The 21,696-nt window shown below is 44.1% G+C and overlaps 1 long non-coding RNA gene across 1 annotated transcript; it reads right to left on the bottom strand.

Moving 5' to 3' along the window:
• Positions 1–254: 254 nt before the first annotated feature.
• Positions 255–20,788, bottom strand: LOC127697537 (uncharacterized). Its single transcript, XR_007980480.1, has 6 exons — positions 20,370–20,788; positions 16,404–16,582; positions 16,171–16,280; positions 14,307–14,471; positions 13,630–13,729; positions 255–6,254 (listed from the first exon to the last, which is right to left on the bottom strand). It is a non-coding gene; the product is annotated as an uncharacterized LOC127697537 (long non-coding RNA).
• Between the last annotated feature and the right edge of the window lie 908 nt (positions 20,789–21,696).

Below are 21,696 nucleotides of genomic sequence, written 5' to 3'. Positions count from 1 at the left end.
GGGCAGAGTCCACAGTTCCCTTGGAACCAAGAATAGTCTTCCCTCAGCCTAGAGCTCCAACCTTCTGTCTCTGCTAATCTTTCATCTTTAGAATTTCATTCCTGTCTTAATGACCTTCATTTTTAATGTCTGTATGCAGCAACCTACTTCCAATTCCTTATGACTGGCACAGCAAATTAACTTTCCAGAGACCACTTCTCATTGCCATAGAATTATGAATGAAAAATAATAGATAAAACACAAGACATGATAGATTAAATGTAGCAAATTATTTATTAAAGTCAACACTTAACAGTTCAACAGCACCTAGTTTATAACAGTACTACATGTCAGAAATTGTAACAGGATATTTTACAACAATAAATTATAACTTTAAAAAAAAAAACCCACTGAGTGATCTCTAACTTTTACAGTCAAATACATATGCATTAGAGAAGTTAGGAAACTGTGATCTTCGTTTTCTGCTCTGCCTGTGTAGGAAATGACAGGCTGATGCTGAGCAGACACCACAAAGCTCTGAGGCTGGTGCTTTTCCCCCTACATCATAACCGATTTCAAATGGTGCTAGACAAAAACAGACTCTGAACACCAGGAGAAATCGGTCAGCCTGTGTAAGAGATGGACCAGTGGTGTTCTTCAGGTCAGAATCTCAAGGCAGGTGACAGTTTGATTTCAGCTGTGCTGCAACCAGGACTGATGCTCCATGGATCTTCCAGGTACAGGCAAGCAGTACTGATGTGAACGAAGCAGTCCTCCACATACACAGCCCTTACCCCTTCCTTGCAACAATCAACACACGAAAAATTACTGGACAATGAACAGTGCAGGCCCAAGGCACCCTCCTCCACCAGTGGAATGCAGGATAAAGTGGATCACTCGCTGCCCCTGACTACATTCTTACATTTATTCTGAACACCAAAACTTTCTCACTTTCACTGCCTCTAAACCAGACTCGAGCAAATTTCACTATTCAAGTCTTCACTTGATTTCTCGAAGGAGAGAGCCAGTTCCGTGTACAGCTGTTTCTCTGTAGTCTACCCTCTGCTGTGCTGCAATTCTTACTCCTAAAACACTGATTTCAAATGGTGCTAGATACAAAGATGGAAAAATCTAAGCCACCATGTGAAACCAGCTTCCAGAAGAAGAGGATCTCAGTGAAGAAAGCAGAGATGTGCAGTTGGAAGAACCAGCCTCAGCCCTGAGGAGCGTGGTGCCTGTCAGAGGCAGATGACAGCCATACAATGCTGCTCAGAAGCACCAGAGTCACAGTCAACACTTTGAGCGCCCAAGACCAATGCAAAGATTGTTTCCTGTGTGACTTCATATTAGTCATTAGAAATTACTATAAAGAACCAAATCCATTCAACATATGGGCATTTGTAATGTTTTGGATTTATGTAATATTTCCCAAGATGCATAGTGTCTGTAGATACATGTCACTTGTTCAAGACAGTGACCTACGAGATGTTAACACCTGAACCCAAGTGAGTTCACCTGTACCTGGACAGCTCTTCCATAAGTATTCAAAAAGAACACATTCCTTCCTCTTCTTCATCTCATGACCCTGTACATTAGCAATTTGATTTACCCCATAAGGACTTTAAAAAGCTGGTATCTTATCACTATTACACAGAAGATCCTCTAACACAAAAACAAGGATTTTTTTTAATTTATCTAAAAATTAGATTCACAAACTGTATTCCACATTGGACTACCTCTTTGCTGTGTTTCTTCTGACATCACAACCCAGAGAAAGGAGACAAAGAGTAGAGCTGTATTTTTCAGGTTCCCCAGCAACTCTTTTTGGCCTCCAGATACAAGCTTATCTCCTTTTATGGCTCCTGACTGTTATAGGGTAATAGAGCAAATATAATATGAGCATCCCCAGAGTCACAATACTTAATTGTTCCAAGAGTCCAGTGAAGCAGGTTATTGTGATATCTGCACAAGAAACTGTACTCACAGGATATGATGAGCTAATGTCTATATTCCTTTCCCTCTGTTGCTGCTTGAGCCACAGATTGACTGTGACCTCCTTTCTCTTGAACTGCACTCTGAGCTAGACTGGGGAGAGGGATTTAGCTCAGACCATCTGGATGGGAGTGGAGAGACTCACTTTAAATATGCTAGACCCGGGTGAAGATGAGAGCACCTGGTCTTGGTTCTGCAAGAGGTCAGGTAGTCTAGGAGAGCCTGCTTTTGTTCTTTTGCCCCACTGGTGCCTCTTTATTCTTCCCAGCAATAGAGAAGATCATGGCAGCGAGGCCCAGCAATGCTGACACTGCATAGGCTTTAGCTTCTCAGGAACAAGGCCAGCCAGAGGAGAAACAGAAGGCCCAGCAGCCTCCTGGGGCTTTCCAGGGCCTTAGATGCAGATGAGTGCAGGCAGACCTATACACTGGGTTCCTGAGTGACACTGACACTGGTTGCCAAAATTAGGGTCTGTGGCCCATGATAGGGAAGGCTTTAGGTCATAAAAAGATTAGATGGCAGTTTTAAATGAGAGTCAAAACCCTGTAAATGAAGGAGATGAGATTTGCATATGATAATGTTCTGCTCTTCTGATTTCCATTTCAGGCAAATTTTCTTAGCAACTTCCTCTAGCATCCTCAATCTCTCTATGCTAAGGAGAGAGATCAGGCAGGGATCCAGGGCACATCCTTCCTCCCAGCAGGCTCTGCCTGTGCTGGTATCTCCTTTTAGCAACTCTCCACCTTCTCTCTCAGCCATCTCAGCTCTAGAAAGCATTCCCTAAGGCTATCCCAGTTTGCTACCATTTAGAAAACACCTGTGGTTTTTTGTTTTTTTTTCTTGGTCCTTATCATTGCATGAAGTTAATTCCTTTCTTCCTACCCAGCAATTTAAGTGCCTAACAAGGGGAAACTACCAATGAAAGAAAGGTAAGGTCTAGATTTACATCCACAGACTGCAAACCCTGTTTTCTGATAAATAAGAGTCACTGAAAGTAGGTGATTTAGGCAGTGAACTACAGAAGAAGGAAAGAAGTAGTCCTAGCATCTAAACCTTTTGCCCATCCAATCCCACTCAGTCTTCTGCACCCTATAAAAGCAGGATTCCCATAGTCAGCTGAGCAATGTCCCTTTTCTGAAATAAGGTGGTGATTCTTCACTAGTTTGGAATAGCTGGATGATTTGATAAAGTCTGGAAGACTAGTTCTCTGGCACCAGGCCTGAGAGTCACCTGAATGTCTAAGAGGGCAACCCATGAAAACCTTAGGGCTGTTAGGACTCTGCTCTCGGTGAGAATAATGGGATCTCCCTCCTCAACTATGTGGCTTCAAGTAAATTTTAAGTTACTGGTTTTGATGGGGTTGTCTAGAAAAGAAACCCTGTCTCACTTAGCAGCTCTGAACAGGCCACAGGTCAGGGAAGAAGTCTGAGACACCACTCTCCAGCCTCCATCTGTTCCTATACTTACTTCTCTCTGGAAGCCATTCTACCCTCCAATGACAGGTCACTCCTTTGGTAAGGCAGGGGCCAGAGGAATAGAGGCAATGTTACTCCATGGCAAATTAGAACACCTGCTTGCCTACATGCTGAGAACAGGGCCCTGCCATAGTCCTGAATGGCTTCAATGTCTTCATCTGTAAAGAGAAGCTAGGGAAAACTGGTCAGAACACACGCACATGCACAGCCAGAGGCAACAACAGCATGCAAGAGAGGTACAGTAATCTGGAAAAGTCATATTCTGTCTAGATGTAAAATTAACACATAGAAAACCCAACCCATGAAAGCTAAACAGTACAACTAAAGGTTAAACACTTTTCATGAACCACTGGTTAAAAGCAAAGAAGAAAAAGGCTACTTATACTTTAGTCTGTGACTGATGAAATGGTTTTTAGAATCCTAAATATCCTGGGCCCAGAACAGAAATCCCTAAAATGTGGGAAGAATTTGGGTTAGAGGAGAAAATACTTGCCCCGGGAACCTCACCCTGCTGGCCCAGCCTGTGCTGTTTGATGAGCTCACATGCAGAATGTGGGGAGGTTCCAGCCAGGCAATAGCTTCTCCCTCCTGACCCAGCAGTGAGTGCTGAGTCACAGCTATGTGCATGATGAGAATTCCAGCCAGGGTGGGGGAGGGTGCCAGAAGCCTGCCATCCATTTCTTTGCCTGCCTCTGAAGACTGATTTAGGAGTTCCCACCAGTTAGAAGAACTCATCTTTGGGAGAGAAGGCTATGGAAGGTCTTTTTTGAAAGCAAAAGGAACATCTTACTTCCAAAAAAGATCATCTGCATATGTGCATTGAAGAGGGTGCCAGGCTTGTTACTCTCGGCAGCAGCCTAGGCCCAGCATCCAGGACATTTTGTCTTTAGCTGTCAGGGTAGGCAGAGCATGTTGCCAGCAAGCTGTAGCGAGTGAATCAGAGGAAAGGGTAATACAATGAGGAGTATATGTTGAGGATCCATTAGTAAAGGGGAATTTGGAGCTTGTTAGCCTAAAATCAGTGACCACTGACTCCGAAAGTGGGCATAATATCCTCGGAGATTCAGCATGTCCCTCAAGTAACTTGGGTAACTAAGGGAGAAGTAAAGGCTTCAGAAGCCTGTGGGGGCCAGCGCTGGTTCTCCTGGCTCCACTGAATCAGAGACAAGGACACCTATGTTCCCGGACAACAACATTCCTAAAAGTTAGGTTTTCTGCCCGCTTCCTTAATGCTAATGAATAAGTCTTGGTTCTCAAAAGCTCCCAAATGCAGCAGAATTCTGTACAGAGCACTAAGGTCCTGGCACAGTATCTGGGCTAGACAAGGCATGGTACCACACTGCCTTCTGGGACGAAACACACATGGTGTGCAAGGAGAGGAGGAGGTAAGAGCAGCGTGAAGGCCAGAGTGCAATGTACCCTGACTGTAGCAGAAGGCTTTGCTCTCAGGCAAAAGACCACCTTTGTGGAAGTTGAAGCTTTCCACGAGAGAAAAGATAAGCCTGTCCATAGTCTCCTAATGCCTATCAAAGTTCATGGTCCTAGATCCAAACACCCCACTCCATTATGGCTCAGAGGAGACAGATTCAGTAAGGAGATACCAGTGTAATCAGGTCAGGACAGAGATACTCAAGACCAACTTCCCTACCTCTCACTTAGCCAGGACTGCTCTGTTCTTCCTCCTACTACTAAGAAACAAAGTTACTTGTTTCTTGAGATAAGAGACAGGCATAATATCCCATCTTGTGCCATACTCACCAGACCATGTGCTTACTCACTGGGTTCTCAGGAGTTCTCAACAACAAAGTTCTATGCAACAAGCCTTGCTCTTCCTGTAGACGGCAAAACCACTCATAGCAGAGATCATATCAATTTGCCATCCTCAGCACAGCCCTAAGGAAGACAGGGTGGACCCACTGAACTCTGTGGTAGTTCTACCCAGTACCTGGGTACATACCTAACAGTATATAGACTGGGCACATTACGATGTGTATGTGGCTGTACTGCCCTAGGCAGGTCAGAGAAGGAGACGGCTTCGCAGAGATAGACCTGAGCCTGTAGGCAGCAAGAGCCTCAATTCCAGTTTCATCTTTGGCAGGCCCAGGCAGTAGTAGCAACTACATTGCTATTCTAACCCTTTTCTATTATCATTACTTCTGTCTGCTACTCTCAAGAACAATGAGAAGGAGGAGGTAGAGGATTAAGGGAGGTAGGAGGGAGAAAATGGAAAAGGAGGAGAGAGGAAGCAGAGGAGGAAGTTGCACAGTTTAGGGCCATTCCCATCAAATTAGAGAGAGAAAACATACAACTTCCCTTTTATAAGCTCTTCTCTGACCTCTTTTATTTGGATTCCTTCTCCTCTGGACTAGGGATAGCTTAGCACTGGGCAGAGCAGGCACCCAGGTACCCAGTCAATTAGGCTCTCACAGGCTCTATACAAGCCTGGCATGTTCCCTGGGGACATTACCCAGTATGCCCTTTCCCAAGAGGCTACACCCTCTTGTTTTCAAATTTTTATAACTGTATTGTTTGTTGTGCAGCAGATTAAATTCTTTGGTAGTTGAGGAAACAGGAAGGGTGAGGGAAGAGCAAAGGAGAGAAAGGAGAGGCAAGAAGAGAGAAAATACAAGTAGCTTCTATTAGGCCCAAAAAATAAAATGCATTCCTTTCAAACATAAAGTTCACCTGTTTTGGAGAGCAGCCAGTGGCCAGAGGCAGTGTCCCCTCTTCTCTGTGCCAACTCTGGCCTTTCTTACCTAGTAGAGTGACATCCAAGGTCTTAGATATCCAAGGCCATTAGGATTTGAGCTGAAAAGAAATAACAACTAATTAGGTTTAGGATTTGCATACCTAAACAACCACTTCCCAAAAATTAGGTACATACTATAAGGAAAACTGTTCTCTGCTGAGGCCAATAGGAAGCTAAATCTGGAGTCAGAAGGGCCCTGCAGTGGGCAGTCCATTTATACTCCAAATCAAAGTCACTCCATTCACTGATACCAGAAGAACTGTACTTCAAGAATGTAGCAATGTAACTGCAAAGGCAACTATCGTCAGCTTTCTATATCCCCAGGTTCTGCATCCCTGCACTCCAAATCATTGTCCATGAACATGTATATATAAATATGAACTACATCTTTACCTTAAATATACAGACTTTTTTTGCCACTATCCTCTAAAGAATTTTCAAAACAATCATTCAACAGCATTTTCTGTGAATTAGGTATTAGAAGAAATCTGGGCATGATTTAAAGAGCTCATAAAAGGTTATGTGTAAATTAAGTGAAAATAATTTCATTTCACAGAGGGGCTTCGGCATTTGTGGATACAATCCTCAAAAGATAAATGACTGTATTCAGAAATGGCTAAGGAACACAAGAGAGTAGGAAATAGAAAGGGAAAGAGAAAGAAAGTCAATAGTAAGTGTGAACTTAAGATACGACTCACTTAACTATGCCAGCCTGTCGACATGCCCAATCTTCTGATGCTAAATATACAGCTAGTAATAATGCAAAAGGACACAGGATTTTCCGTACTTTCTCTGAGCCATTAACCAATTATTTCACACTCTGGAGTTCTAAGTAGTCCATCTACTTGAACATACACCTAAGCCTTTAGAGCCATAGACAATGACTGTCAGAGCTTTGGATTTACTCTGAAACTCTTCTAGAAAATCTCACCTGATCTTGTTTTCTCTACCATCCACAATCCTTGTTAAGAATCCCCTTCACTGGGAGGAATGGCCCAGGATAGGGGTAGTAATGATACAAATGCAGGAATAGAACAGATCTTCCCTGGAAGATATGAGAGATAGTATATACTTTCTCTACTTCTTGTATGAGAATTGAGAACAATTCCTAAGCTCAGTGGCAAAAATTTTCTCTGCAAAGGTAAAATATATTATTACAGTTCCAGATTCTATGCCTACACTGGCTCTCCCAGTCTTCCAACCTCAAGAATGCCACCAAAGTAGCTATGGTTGATATAAAGTAGAACAAAGGAGCCACTTTATATCCTAGAAACTTGGCCACACACAGTTTCAAAGTACCATAGCCTCAGAACTAGGCAGACCTGACAAGAACAGACAATGTCTCCTCGGGAAGTTCTTCCTTCCCTTGGGAACTCAGCAGTTACAAACAGGCTTTTCATGATATTTACGTGAATTTCCCTCACAACTTTGGGTTGGATCCACCCTCTTTTGCATTCTCCAGGGGACTAGAAAGAACCAACTCTAATACATGACAAAGTCATAGAGGGCTGCTAAATACATCCTCCACCAAAAGTGCTCCCATGTCCTTTCTCTTCCACAGATGAGATTTGTTCAGGGAACATAGAGAGACAGACACAGATGTTTACTGTCTTCATCCAACCTCAACTGTCCTGAAGGGAATACTCTCAGAGAAAGTGTAACCCTTCATGCCTAAGTCCATGATAAGTGAAGGCACTTCTCTACCCCTCTATCAGATCCCTGTGTCTATTAAATGAAGGTCACTTAGAGGCTGAATAGCCAAGATGTGATACAGTGTAGTACTCAACCTCAGTACCCTTGAATGAATTGAGGACTGTTTTCAGGACTCAAAGAAGCCTAGGGCCCATCTTTCCTCTCACCAGATTTTCATATAGAGAGGAAACTCATTCTCCTATACTGATCATGAGGAAGGGGTTCTGAGCTGATGACAGTATTTCTAGCATCTAACTATGCAGTACATTAGTCAGTGCTTCCAGTGAATGATATATATCAGTCAGCAAACAAGTAACACAAACATGATACATTTGCTGAGAAAGCTCCAGGCATCCCTCACAAATAGTATGGGAAAACCTCAAAGATGCCACAGTGAGACTTCCTCTCTCAATGAGCAACACACACCAGAAATATGCCTCAATTCACATATTTCTCATCTTCATACACTCTTATGAAGATGTTAAAATGGCTTAACAAGAAATCTCTCCAGAAACATGGGGAATACCTGGCATTCTAGCCAAGAAGTGCAGGCCAGATAACACAAGAGCTCCAAGGAGTCCGAGAAGCAGTGGGAAAGAGAATAGAGGCATCAGGAGCTTTCCTCCCTCTCTCCAATGTGCAGAATAGGAAGTGAAGAACTCACAGATGCAGAACATTGTTAATAACCTCAAAGTCCCACTCCAAGCCCTGGTCTAGCTGGAACAGGGGACCTAGATTAGAAATTCAAGTTCAAAACAATCAATGTAGCTCTGAGTGGGCTCTTCTGGCTCAGTTCAATGACGACAGGACTAATGCTACCTCTCTGCTCAATGTTGTGCAAAGACCCAGTGAACCAGCTAATGTGAAGAGATCTGTGTAGTGACTTTAAGGCTCCTTAGAGATCCTTATATCCTTTTTTTTATTGATATATTTTTTATTTACATTTCAAATGATTTCCCCTTTTCTGGGTCCCCACTCCCCGCAAGTCCCATTAGCCCTCTTCCGTCCCCCTGTTCTTCCATCCACCCCTTCCCACTTCCCTGTTCTGGAATTCCCCTATACTCTTGCACTGAGTCTTTCCAGAACCAGGGGCCACTCCTCCATTCTTTTTGGACTTAATTTGTGGATTATGTCCTGGGTATTCAAAGTTTCTAGACTAATATCCACTTATCAGTGAGTGCATACCATGATTGAGAGCTCCTTATATCCTTAAGACTGTTCTATATCTTCCTTGGTACAGTGGCTCCTACTCAGGCAGCTTTGGAGAATTTTTGTCACATTATAGCTAGGCTAGAGTCTCAACCATACAAGAAAAAGAGGATAAATAAATGCAAAGTCCTCTCTGCACAAAGGCAGGCCTTGAACAGAATACCTTCCTTGAACATACATGGTCTCTCAATCTGAACCCTGCACCACAGCCGGCTCCCATATGTTTATCTCCTACTTGTCTCTAAGAGGGAACAGTGCCATATCCTGCCACCTGGTAAGGCCTCATCAGCTACCTCTACTCAGTTAACCCCTTCTCTTCACTGCCACCTACCCCAAACCCACTCCTACTACCCACTTAATGTCCATCACCAATTATCATTCACACTAGTACTAGAGTCCCTCTTTGGAACTAAACTTGGTTGCTCTTAGGCCTTCAAGATCCCTCCTTTCTCTCTTTGCAACTTGGGTCATTTTCTTTACCCTGAGTTTCTAGCTAAACAAAACCTTCACAAATATTCAGGACAGGCCTAAGGGGTAAGATGAGTTGGGACCTGAAACAGGATCCTCATTCAAAACCTGTTTCATAGACATGTAAACTGAGGAAATGGACATGAACACAAAACAATGTAAGTCCTTTTCCCCTGGCTTACTTCCCCATGCTATTACCTCTAAACACACACACACACACACACACACACACACACACACACACACACATACACACACACACACACCTTTATTCCCTATGCAAATTTTGATACCCTCAGCCAGTAGCAGCTCCTATATTTTGAGTAGTTCCAAGTAGCAGTGTTAGGCCAAGGAGGAGGGAATTGCATATGGTTCATGTTAGCTACCTCTTTCTAGGTAAACAAGTTCTGAATCCTGAAGCAGAAGCTCTTATGGCTTAGCACCACTGGCCTGCCTCAACCTCGTAGAGCACACACTTTACATAAAGCACCTAACTACAGGTGACTTCTCCCAATCTGGTCCTGTCCATTCCCTGTAGAAACCACGATCCCAGAAGAGACTGTGATTCAAATTAGCCTCCTGAAGGCATATACTGTCAGTGACTTAGCAAAGACCTGGCCTGAATGCTCCTTGTGCTGCACAGATGAGAGGTGTAGTGATTAGACTGAGGCACAAAAGCAACTGATGCCTGATGAGGGCTAAAGAAGAAAAAGGCTAAGGGCAGATGTACCAAATGACTGGTGACTCAGAGCCTGACCTCTCCTCCCACCAGTTCCTAGCCTAGTACATGCTTTTGTGAGCTACCAAGAACTTGTAAGGATTTGTTTAACTAGAGAAAAGAGGAGTTGGTATCCTTATCAATTCTAACATTTTGGAAGGTAGCCCAACTAACATGGACTTGGCTATCTATCATTTGGACCTCTTCTTTCCACTCTCCTCACTGTGATTTACTTTGTAGTTTGTTTTTTTTTTTCCTTTTGGAGAGGGAGATATTTGAGACAGGGTCTTAATCTAAGCTAGCCCAGGCTAGCTTAGAACTCAAGTCTCCTGCTTCAGCCTTCTGAGTGCTAACATGACAGAAGTTAGTCACCATATTTTCAATGAGTGATGTCTTCCTCTTCCTTCATACACAATGTTATCTGGGGATACTGTGTATTTTATGCTGCTATATTATAGACAATCTTATATACACGGAACAAGAAGAAACCTAGTCTCTGGGCTCTGTATCTCCAGCTCCTAGTACATCCACCAATATCTAAAAGGTATTTTTCATTTCCATGGATACCAAATAACATCTGCCACACCTCTACCCAAAATGGAATGTGGACAGCATTACTAGACATAGTTTGTTTACACTGGAGATTATATTGTTTCTTGGGGATGTTAATTCACAAAATGTCTGATTTTAGTCCAAGGATGAGGAGAAAACGTAGCTTTGGAATTAGAAGTGCCAAATCAAACCTCAACATCACTCATCAAATATGTGAATTTGACTTAAGTCATTTAATAATTATACTTTTATAACAATAAAAGGGAAATAATATCTGTGCTACCATGGGTGGGGGGGCAATTTCCTTTTCCATGGATGGTATATGGAGACCAAGATATCTGATCCCATCTCCTTGCCTCATTAGAGATTCATCCAGGCTCCACCCTACCTACAGCCTAGACATTTGGATGTCATATCCAACCTCATGACTTGTTCCTTTTATCAAACCATAAACCTATGAGGTTTCCTCCATCTTATTTCTATACCCTACCCACATAGGTATCATTCCATAGCATTAAGCTCTGCATAGACTATGAGGCTTCAAGAGTATTTTCTTGCCTACCAGCCCAAAAGCAGTTGGAAGGAACCAGTAGGGATCCAAACCCAGTGTATATTTTTCTCATGGCCACTGATCAGAAAAATTACGGAAAACAAGGACCTCCCATAGATGGCAGGATGATTAAAAGGGCAGTATCTCTTACTTATCCTGAAGGCTGGTTATATGTATAAAAAAATGAACTGTAAGAGTTCATGTCCTCTACAGTATTGGAGACATACCCAAGTCAGAGGATAGGGCCAAGATATCTATTGAACAACTCATAGCTCTAGTAAGAACAGAATTCAGTAGAACCCAGATAGTATGGCCCAATAAGGGCCCTGAGTAAGGTACTTTGCATTCTATGGCTATACTATCTCAGCTCCAGTACCACAACTTTCTTCTAGAACTTCTAGAACTGAGTCTAGAGACTCAGAGGCCAAGGAAAAAGTGCCAGGCATGCCTAGATCCTACTCAAGGCATGTTAACTGTCTTGCCTGCTTGGCTGGCAATACACAATGCTGCCTGTCATAGAGCAGAAGCCAGGCTAGGGTTAGGGGCAAGGCATTAGATTATACTTAAGTATATCTGGCTGTAGCCCACCCATGGCTATCATCTTGAACTAGATTTATTCCTTTCCACCTCCCACCTGCAGAGCTGACTAAACTTACCTCTCCATTTAAACATCAGTCCTTCCAAACCCCTGCTATCCCTCACATACCACTGACTGAACTTTTTCAGCTCCTTGAAGTAACAGACAACTCATCCAAACTGACTTTTCTTGGCAAGAACCTCAGAGGCTTGCCTCAAGGGAGAAACAAGACACATGAGGTGAGATTTATTTGCCTTCCTTGGACAGTAGAGGGAGGGAGCAAGGAAGGAGAAACACGTCTACATGGTACCAGCAGAATAGCTACATTAGATAGCTGGGATTGAGATTTCACAGATACCTAGTATAATTATCCAGATTTATTCCTTTTCTCCTTAGACCCTATACTCCTGGCTATTAGTTAGTTTCCACTGGCCATATTGGCTAAGAACACTGCCAGAAATGATGGACAGGGACTTTTGAATGTCATAGCAAGCACTTGCTGCTTTCTGATTTGTGTTTACAATGGGTTGTCTTCCCACTTCTGAGGGACATCATCACTTTAACTCATCATTGCTGTTATTGTAAGACAGAGGAAAAGCATATCCCTGTAGAGTACCTGGAGATACTTTGAAGACAACTGAAATACTGAAGAAAAACAAACAAACAAACAAACAAACAACCCAGATTCATTCAAAGGAAAATTTCAAGTAGGGAAAAATCCAGAATCCAATTATTGCTTAGCCCATCCCGGACTAAACTACCAATCCCGGACTTAGCCTAAGCCCCCTTAAAGCTCATTGTGTCTGGAGTAAGACAAATACCCACTCTAAAAGGAAAGAACATGTTTGCATCCTGGGCAGCTCCCAGGACCCCAGGGATAGTATGGGAATTATACCCTGAATAAGCTCACATTAGCAGTCAGTAGCCAAGGAGCTTCCTTTCCCTGACTGTGGGAAACCCAGGTACCCGGCTACTGTCAAACCCTGTCTACAGTGTTGCCTAGGTATTTCCCAAACATCTCACAGCCTAGCTAGTTGAGAAAGCTGCCTTTATGCTAGCATTCTGCTAGTTACCCATTTATAGAAAAGCCAGGAGTGTGAGAATTGAAAGAAAAGGATAATCGTTGGAGGTTTGGAATGGTAAAGTTTAAGGGAATAGATCCGGAGCAGCCACACTCCACCTACCTTAGAGGCAGTATCAGACCTTTCCTTTGTTGCTTCTCATTTCTAATCAGCAGCCTGATATTAATCTATCAACAAGACTAGGTTCATGTTATATTAGACTATACTTGAGGTCAAGGAATCACGCAAACTGGTGGCTCAACAGTACCTACAAGAAAGACTATCTAACCTACTATGCTCTACAACTCAATGCCATGGGCTTTTATTTATTAACCACCGTCCTTTCTTTCGGCCTAGATTAATTAGGATGAAGGCAAAGAAGACAAGAGAAGTCAAAGAATAAATATGGCTGTTGGATCAGTAGTGGAGAATGTTTTCATTCATCCTAAAGAAAAATCAAAGGGAAGAACAGGCAGGGGTAGATGAAAAGAGAGGGTAAAAGGTCCAAAAGAATGAGGAAATGTCCAAAGATATCTTTGGGCAGAGCAAATTAAGCAGGAAATAGAGGAGACACTGGAAGCTGGGATTTGATATAGGACATAACCACCTTTGGCCACATGGAGTGCTCCAAGTCTTTCCTTGGCATCTTACTGGCCCTCATCCCACCTCGGGAACCTTATCCAGCATGACTTTTCAGCTATCAGCATCTGAAACAGGAAAAAGAAGAGTAAGTATGGCAGACCCAAGCCTGATATGGAAATATACACCTTCCAGCCCTTGGAGATAACTCACTTTCTACCCTGTAGTTATGATAGAAGTACTCTTTTCCCACAGGGAAGGGTAGACATGTCTGCTAAGATCTGCTTAGTTCAAGGCTATATATAGTTGAGGTTCCTACACCTAGAGATTTGGAGCTAGAACTTGGAGCAGCACTTGGTCTATGCCAGGTGCTGGCAAGGACCGTACCCATGCAGCCAGCCAGCTAGAAGCCTCAGCACAAGCTGGACACAGTGAGTGCAGCAGGTCCTTCATGATGCTATTCTCACTTCTCACCACCATGTCTGGATCCATTTTAGGGAAAACTGGCTTCTAAAGTATGAGTCTAAGGAAGATAGATATATGGTGGCCGAACACTGAATTCCAACATTTCCTTCTGAAAGACAAAGGGTGAAGCACATAGAAAAGGAAGAAAGAAGGTATAGCAGCCCAGGATTACAAATACCTATCTAACTTTGCACGTTTGAAGGCAGAAAAGAACATACAAAAATGAGGATTAACACTTACCCATAGAAAACAGGTTGGTCAAGCAGGTTCTCCTTGCTGTTCCACAAAAATGCAGGCAAACTGCTCTAGTATGATGTCTTAGATGCACAAATATCATCCTCAGCTGAGCCTGAGTTGCCAAGAGATTGTCATCTACTCATAGATGGAACTGTACTCTATAGAGTTCTATGTTGGGGGGGGCGGGGGAGGAAGGTAGAAAGTAGATCAGCTGGGTTCAGCATACAAAATCAATCAAGCAACAATCTTGCAACTGGAGTTCTATGTAGCTGCTGGGACAATAGTCCTCTGCTGTGACAGATGCAAGATAATATTGGCCAAAGCAATCTGGAGAAGAACCAATACCTGTGGGTATAACATCTGACCCAGGAGTATGTATCTACCACTGCTTTGACAAGTGAAGATGAAACAATAGAGTTCTCTGGGCATGACAGCTAGACTTTCATCATATGCATAGCTCAGAACCTAGAAGTATGATCCCCAAATTCTACACTAATGTAACCTTTCTAGTCAAAATGCTTTCTACTTAGACACAAAAGCTAAGGGTTTCAGACACTTTTGAGAGCCCTGTGGGTATAGACATCTAGTTCCTGTGCCTGCTCTTCTCTACTCTGCTGTGACCTCAGTCATATTTCACAGCCTCCATTTGTTCTCAGGCCTAAGAGATGCACCTCCCAGAAATCCCAAATAAGTGGCCCTTTGGGAGAGGAGGTGCTTTGGTGACAAATGGCTACCTTAAAATTAGTGCTAGAAAATAGAGGAATTAAAAATGGCTCCTGGCAAAAGTCTGGATGGAGGTGAGGGCCAGGATGTCTCCCATCCCCAGACTTAAATTGTTTGATCCTTGCCCTAGACTGTGCCAAGGATGGCAGAACGAAAGGTAATAGTTTGTCTAGGATACAACTGCAATGAAGGTGTGATTGGTATGGCTGGGAATCATGTGTCTTTAGCACAATCCTGCAGGAGAAGCTCAGAACTCAGAGTTTCCATGATAATGTACTACAGGGGCAGGGGGAAGGTATGGGGAGAATTCATTTTGTAGGAAATGAGGAAGATTAAAGGGTCAGAGTAAGCTCTGACATGCCTGCACAAGGAAAGAGCAGGCTGAGATATGACTGGGGGCTGCCTTCAGGTTACGGCAAGTGAGGCAGACCACCATCCAAGCTCAAAAGATGAAGGGTATTTAGGCATCATACCTCCATTGGAACACCTACTCCAGGAGACTATAGTGTCAATGTCATGGAGGGTCTCCTTGCCCACTCTTGGGAAGTAGGAGTTATCTTTTATCCTCAATAAGACCACCAAGCCTATCATAGACAGATCCAATGAAAAATACCAAAGGGGTATCTGTCTCTGAAAATATGTCTGTCATTGGGGACCAGTAAGAATAATTCTTTTTAAAAAAAGGAAGTGGAAGAAAAGACAGAGGGCAGGTATTGTTTTCTAAGCTCACTGAAAATAACATAACCAGCTCTCTCTCCTCTAAATCCAAAATCCAAGGGTCTCAGGGCCCTTGTGAGGTACCGCATGTCTCCCCATCTCTGAAGCCCAGTAGTGGCCTTCTCACTACCCTGCCCTCAGTAAAAATAACTGAAGGTGTAGAATCACCCCAGAGCCCCAACTGCTTTCATGTTGTCAGAACATTCTGGCTGTTCAGCTGAGAGCTTCATCTTTCGACTCCAGATACACTGAGTCATCTTCCAAAGAGGAAAATAAGAAACACACACACACACACACACACACACACACACACACACACACACACACAGAGAGAGAGAGAGAGAGAGAGAGAGAGAGAGAGAGAGAGAGAGAGAGAATACACAGCAGCTGTCACCAGGGCCCAGATTGCTGTTGACAAAGGACTCACTGGCTGTTGTCACTCCATTGGCTCCACAGCGCAGTACTGGGGATGAGGGGCATCAGGGTGGTCAGATTCCCCTCCCACAGGAGTCAACAACATCAGAAAGTACAGAGCCACTGTTGAGATTCAGCAAGAAAAGAAACAAATCTACCATCAGAAGGCTCTCAGGAACACTCTTGCTTAACCCCTGTTCTGCCCTGACCACCACCTCATCCCCTTAGAAACAAAGGTATACTCACCCCTGGTGGAACACCACTGCTTTGCAGGCTTGAGGTCAAACTCCTGAGATAGTCCTCTCTTTTCTTGCTGTAACAACTTAGAAGTATATAGTCCTCCCCTCATTTGCCAGTCACCTGCTATTCTCTCATTTTACATCCCCAACAAATCTCCAGGTAGGGAAAGAGGGCTTCAGCCAAATCTACAAGGAACAGAAGATACAATGAACATTCCTACAGAACAGGCTGCTAGGGGTCTACTTCACAGACTAGGATGACCTGTCTAAAATCGGCCGACTGAGATTGGGGTACAGACCTGGTATGAGTACTCCAGTGTCTGTACCTATCTCAGTGTCTGGGCTTACCCTCCTCTGCCTGTTCTTCCAGGAGGAAGGCGTACAACCAACTGAGGTTTGTTCATTTCAGATACAAAAAATATATCATCTTGACTGGACCTGGCCAGGAAGGAAAAGGACCAGCTGAATGGTCTAATACAACTTTAGAGATTTACAATAATCCTAAAATAGTCACATTTGAGAGTGTCACCTTCTAAATAGTCACATTTGAGGGTGTCATCTTGAAACCTTGGAGGAAAAAAGATTTTTAAAGGCTGGGCTTCTTGTCAGCTACAGGATTCTCCCTAAAGGTTTATGATAAAACAAAAACAAAAAAGCAAACGACCCAAGTAGCATTCATGAGGTAACATGGCATCCGGCAACAGAGGTTCTGAATAGGGATGTCTTCTTCCCCCTGGCTTCTTACTGGAACACAAATTCTGATAGAGAATACATGAAACCAAACATAAAAGAAAGAAAGAAAAATACCATGAAAGAAAGGGGACTCGTAATAGTGGTTACAGGGATTTCTTCTTATAGGGTGCTCAGGAAGAGGTCCATAAAGACAGCGGCCCTGCAACAGGTAGAGCACAGGCATGGAAAACAGCAATATTGAAAATAGAAAAGAAAAGCAGGGAAATATGGGTGGTCTGGTTTTCACCTGAGGAAGGCTTTTTGGGAAAGCTAAGGCCACTTGTAGTCAGCCCAGAGTACCCTACTGAATAGGAGGAATTTCAAGCTGACAATGGGAAACCATTTTAAATCTCTGAGCAGGCAGACAAGATGGCTGCTATCCGCAGAAGGGCCTAGAAAGGGTTGGGCAGCAGGAAGCCTCACTAAAGAACAGCAATTAGAACTGTGGCCCTGGCAGGGGGCAAGGAGGAAAGACAAGGTCATCTGACCAAATATTGCTGCCTGCTGTGGACCTCAACCCATGTCTCTATATGGAGGCTGAGAGAGAGAGGGGGGGAGGGAGGGAGGGAGGGAGGGAGGGAGGGAGAGAGAGAGAGAGAGAGAGAGAGAGAGAGAGAGAGAGAGAGAGAGAGAGAGAGACAAAGACAGAGACAGACAGAGACTATTTGAAAAACACAAACCACAGGTTTACCACATCTGAGATGAGCTACTATGTTTGTCTTTACTCTCCTCCGACACTAGGCACTAGATGGAACATATCTGTTTCAGGCTGACTAGGGCAGGGAAGCCAAGTAACCATACTCTGGTAAAGATGGGGTCCTGGGCCTTGGGACCCTGACCCAGAAGGCTCCCATCCAGTGCTGTGACCCAGCATAGAACCAGGCAGTCCTGCTTCCAAACCATCACTGCAGCAATCATAACTACATCTATCTATACAGCGGATGTATCCCTCAATCAGAGACCCCTTTTTTATCCCCACCCACTCCTTAGAATTAGCATAGCAGGGCCAACAAATCCAGCAGCACCAGCTACCATGTAAAGGACAAGCAGAGATGCCTTCAAAATGGCAGCCACAATGAAATCCAGAAAGGGTGTGAACCCTTTTTAGCCAGGGAAAGGAAAGCTAGAGAGAGACAAGGAAGGGAAACTGCTACCACCCCCTTCCCCCCCAAAAAAAGGTTTTCACTCCTTTCCTTAAGAAAGTCCCTGCCCCCAAACTAGAAAGGATAAAGGAGAAAGGAAGACACTATCTTCACCTCTAAGTCAGGGACTACAGGTGACACAGGGTACTCAGAAGGGCATTCTGGGGTCCGTGTCTTCAGATGAGACAGCAGATCATTTCTCAAATGCTTAAATTTGGTCACGATGTGGACAAGGGCTAGCCCATTCAGGGAGAGAAACTTCCACGGTTCCCTAGCAGACCCTCAGCTGTGAGTCACAACGAGTGGCGAGGTAGAGTTGCAAAGAAGGCTTGAGAAGGCACAGGCCACCCTGAATTATATAACAAGGAGGGAGGTGTTTGTCCCAGGCCAGAGACCCAGGGTGCAATGCGTTCTTGCTCTGGATGCGCAGTCATGGGCGGAGCCACTACACATGATGCAGGGCCAAGCAACCCCCCTCCCACAAATATGAGACCCACTACAAGGACAAGATGGGGTACAAAAACTCTAATTTTCTAGCTTCTGCCCCCAGTACAAGGCAGCTGCGCTGCCCCAGTTTCATTCATCTCCTGGTTCCCTAGACTGACAAATCATTCTAAAGGGAGTCCTTCAAAGCCTTACCCACTCACTTTTGGGGAAACATCACAACAGCCAGCTTCCAAGCAATACTCTGAGGTTAGTCCCCATCCTCACCTTTCCAAGCACAAGGTAGCGGCACTTCCAAAAGGCAGGTTCTTCCAATAGTGGGCTCAGCTCAGAGCTGATTTGAGGACTTTTGGACGACCAGAGCATCAGCGCAGATCCCTTCACTTGGGAGCAGCCCATTCAATAGGAAGGCCAGGGTTATGACGATAGCAGCAGCAGTTCTGCCCTACCTTGCCCGATGGTTTCCAGGGGAGCCAAGAATTATTTTTGCCGCAACACTGAGGTGTGGCAGATTGGAAAATTCCCTTTTCTAACACCAAAGCGGAGGACAAATATTTTCTTCCAATTTGGTCAATCCTCTTCAAATCCATCTCCCTAGTCTCCTCCCTCAATTAAAAAAAAAAAGTTTGAGGCATTTTAAGCTCTTCCTCCTAGTTTCTGAAATTTTCAAAAAGGTAAAGGAAGATGCTTCAACTGGGCAGTCTGAAGCAGGCAGACACACGTACCTACGCACACCCCTAAAAGAGATTTTAGAAGCTGCTGGGCTTCTTCCCCTCCCCTTTAAGCAAGTGAAATGCAAATTCAGATTTGATACACTGTCCTTAGCCAATCGAAAAGAGGTTTTCACCTGCCAATGGCCCTCCCACCAATGAGAGGAAGTGTTTGAAATAAGAGCCCTCCCCTGGCCAATGGAAGGCTAGCTCAGTCACTTAGTTAATGATGCAGCAGTACAGGGAAGGCCATCACATGTGAACTGGAAGGAAGCCAACATGGAGACACAGAGAAAGCAAGGTAAACAACTTTCTAACGCCAAAAGGATGACATTTAATCTCTAAATGTTAGCTTCCCACCTAGAGTCATCTTTAACCCTTCTGCTAGCCCCACTGATGCCAGAAGCTTCACTACCTGTCTCCACAGAGCTCCTAACAAGATGCAACAGTGACTGCGTCACCATTCCCCACTTTTCTCAACTACGCAGTGACAACCTCCCAGCATCACCCCACTTCTCCCAGCCCACACCCTACCCTATGCTGATGCTCTCTACCACCCCAGATGCCCAGAACTAGACGTTTTAATAAGAGAATGTCTGGAAAAACAGCCCCTCTTGCCTGTTTCTTGTAAGTTCTCACTCTCTTCCTTTTCCATAGACCTGCACAGATGGACACTGACACCCAAACAACCTGGAAAACTAGTCTCCCTATCCACCAGCAGAAAACAGGGTAAAGGGTGAAAGGTTAAATGGGAAGCCGGGGATGGTTCATTCCTCTCCTCTATCCTAGTCAGACTTAAATAGCTGACACTAAGGGGGAAGAAATTAAAGTAAAAATAAAATAAAATAAACCTCCAAGGGAAAAAATAGCAAAATGCAAGAAAGAAGGTGAGAAAAACAGCATCCACATGCTCTAGACATTGCCCTTATCACAAGAAATACATACGTGGAAGAAGTGGGTTACGCCATCAAGTCCTTAAGCCCCACTGGACCACCAGTCGTCTCCTGCGCAGTTCCAAATCCCTGTCCAGATACAAGGTGCCGCAGTCCTGAATGTTCCAGAATCCACTCTGATTAAGCCTTCCACTGCCACCCCACCAACTCCTGTACTCACTCCTGCCCCCACCCATTCCCACGTCCTTCCCTTGGGAACTGCCTGTGCCACCTTGCGTGACATCTTAGCCTAGGCTATCCAGAGGCCTCTGGCACCCAACAGATTTCTGAACGCTTGGCAGAACCTGGTGCCCAGTGTTGTTATGACTTGTTTCTTGATTTTTCTCTCCGCTGCAGCACGGCTGCTGCTAGCAGACCTATCGACAGCTTGTGTGCTCATGCTGGCGCTCTCTCTCTCTCTCTCTCTCTCTCTCTCTCCTGGCTCCCCCTCTCTCCCTCTGTTCCCTCTCTCTCTCTCTCTCTCTCTCTCTCTCTCTCTCTCTCTCTCTCTCTCTCTCTCTCTCTCTCTCTCTCTGCTTTGAGCTCTGTGACGCAGATCTAAATTCTCCAGTCTGCTCCTTGTGTTGCAGGAGCAGAACTGCAGCTTTTCCCCTGGAGAGGCAGAGGGCAGTGCCAAGGCTGGTCAAACAAGGAAAAAAAAAAGTTGGACCTACATTCTGTTTTCTTGGCCACACATTTTAGCCTGTTTTTTTTTTTTCCCCCTCTCTCATAACCTAACAGATCCGGAACACACACATCCCTATGTCTGCAGCCTCTCCTCTTCACTTTGAGCTTCATGGAAGTAAGACTAGCTTTAACTCTTGAATGGCAGCTCCCAGGGCTCAAATCAACCAGGGTTGTCCTGTACTAAATGTTGCGTCATCTTTTCTTGAGCCATATGGGCTTCTCCTAGTATAGGCTAAAACAGTCCCCACTGTGAGATCACCGTTTCATTAACTCTTTCTGTCACAGACTAGTCCAAAATTACAACCATGGCTGATTTCTGACATTATTTTTGCCTTTTTCTTTTTATTTCTTCTCCCTCTTTTTGTGTTCATTTTGCTTGTTCGTTTGTTTTGTTTTGGGGCATGAAATCAGGACTTTTAAATCCTGAATTTCCTAAGGATAAACAGCATAATTAAAATACTGTCTGCTTATTCCACAAATGAGATCCTTCTATAAGGTCAGGTATTTTAAAAAACAAACCAAACAGCAGCCTGAAGAAATCCAGAGTAATGTACCTCTATTCATTTAGTGTTCAAAATTTTAGGATCTAATTAGGTATGTTCAATTACTTCCCAAAAGGCACGCAGGCCACACAGTCTGATATTTGTTGCTGA

The sequence above is a fragment of the Apodemus sylvaticus genome, chromosome 12, assembly GCF_947179515.1.
Source record: "Apodemus sylvaticus chromosome 12, mApoSyl1.1, whole genome shotgun sequence".
NCBI lineage: Eukaryota > Metazoa > Chordata > Mammalia > Rodentia > Muridae > Apodemus > Apodemus sylvaticus.
Note: the sequence above shows the minus strand (reverse complement) of the source record. Positions and strands in the feature narration are given on the sequence as shown.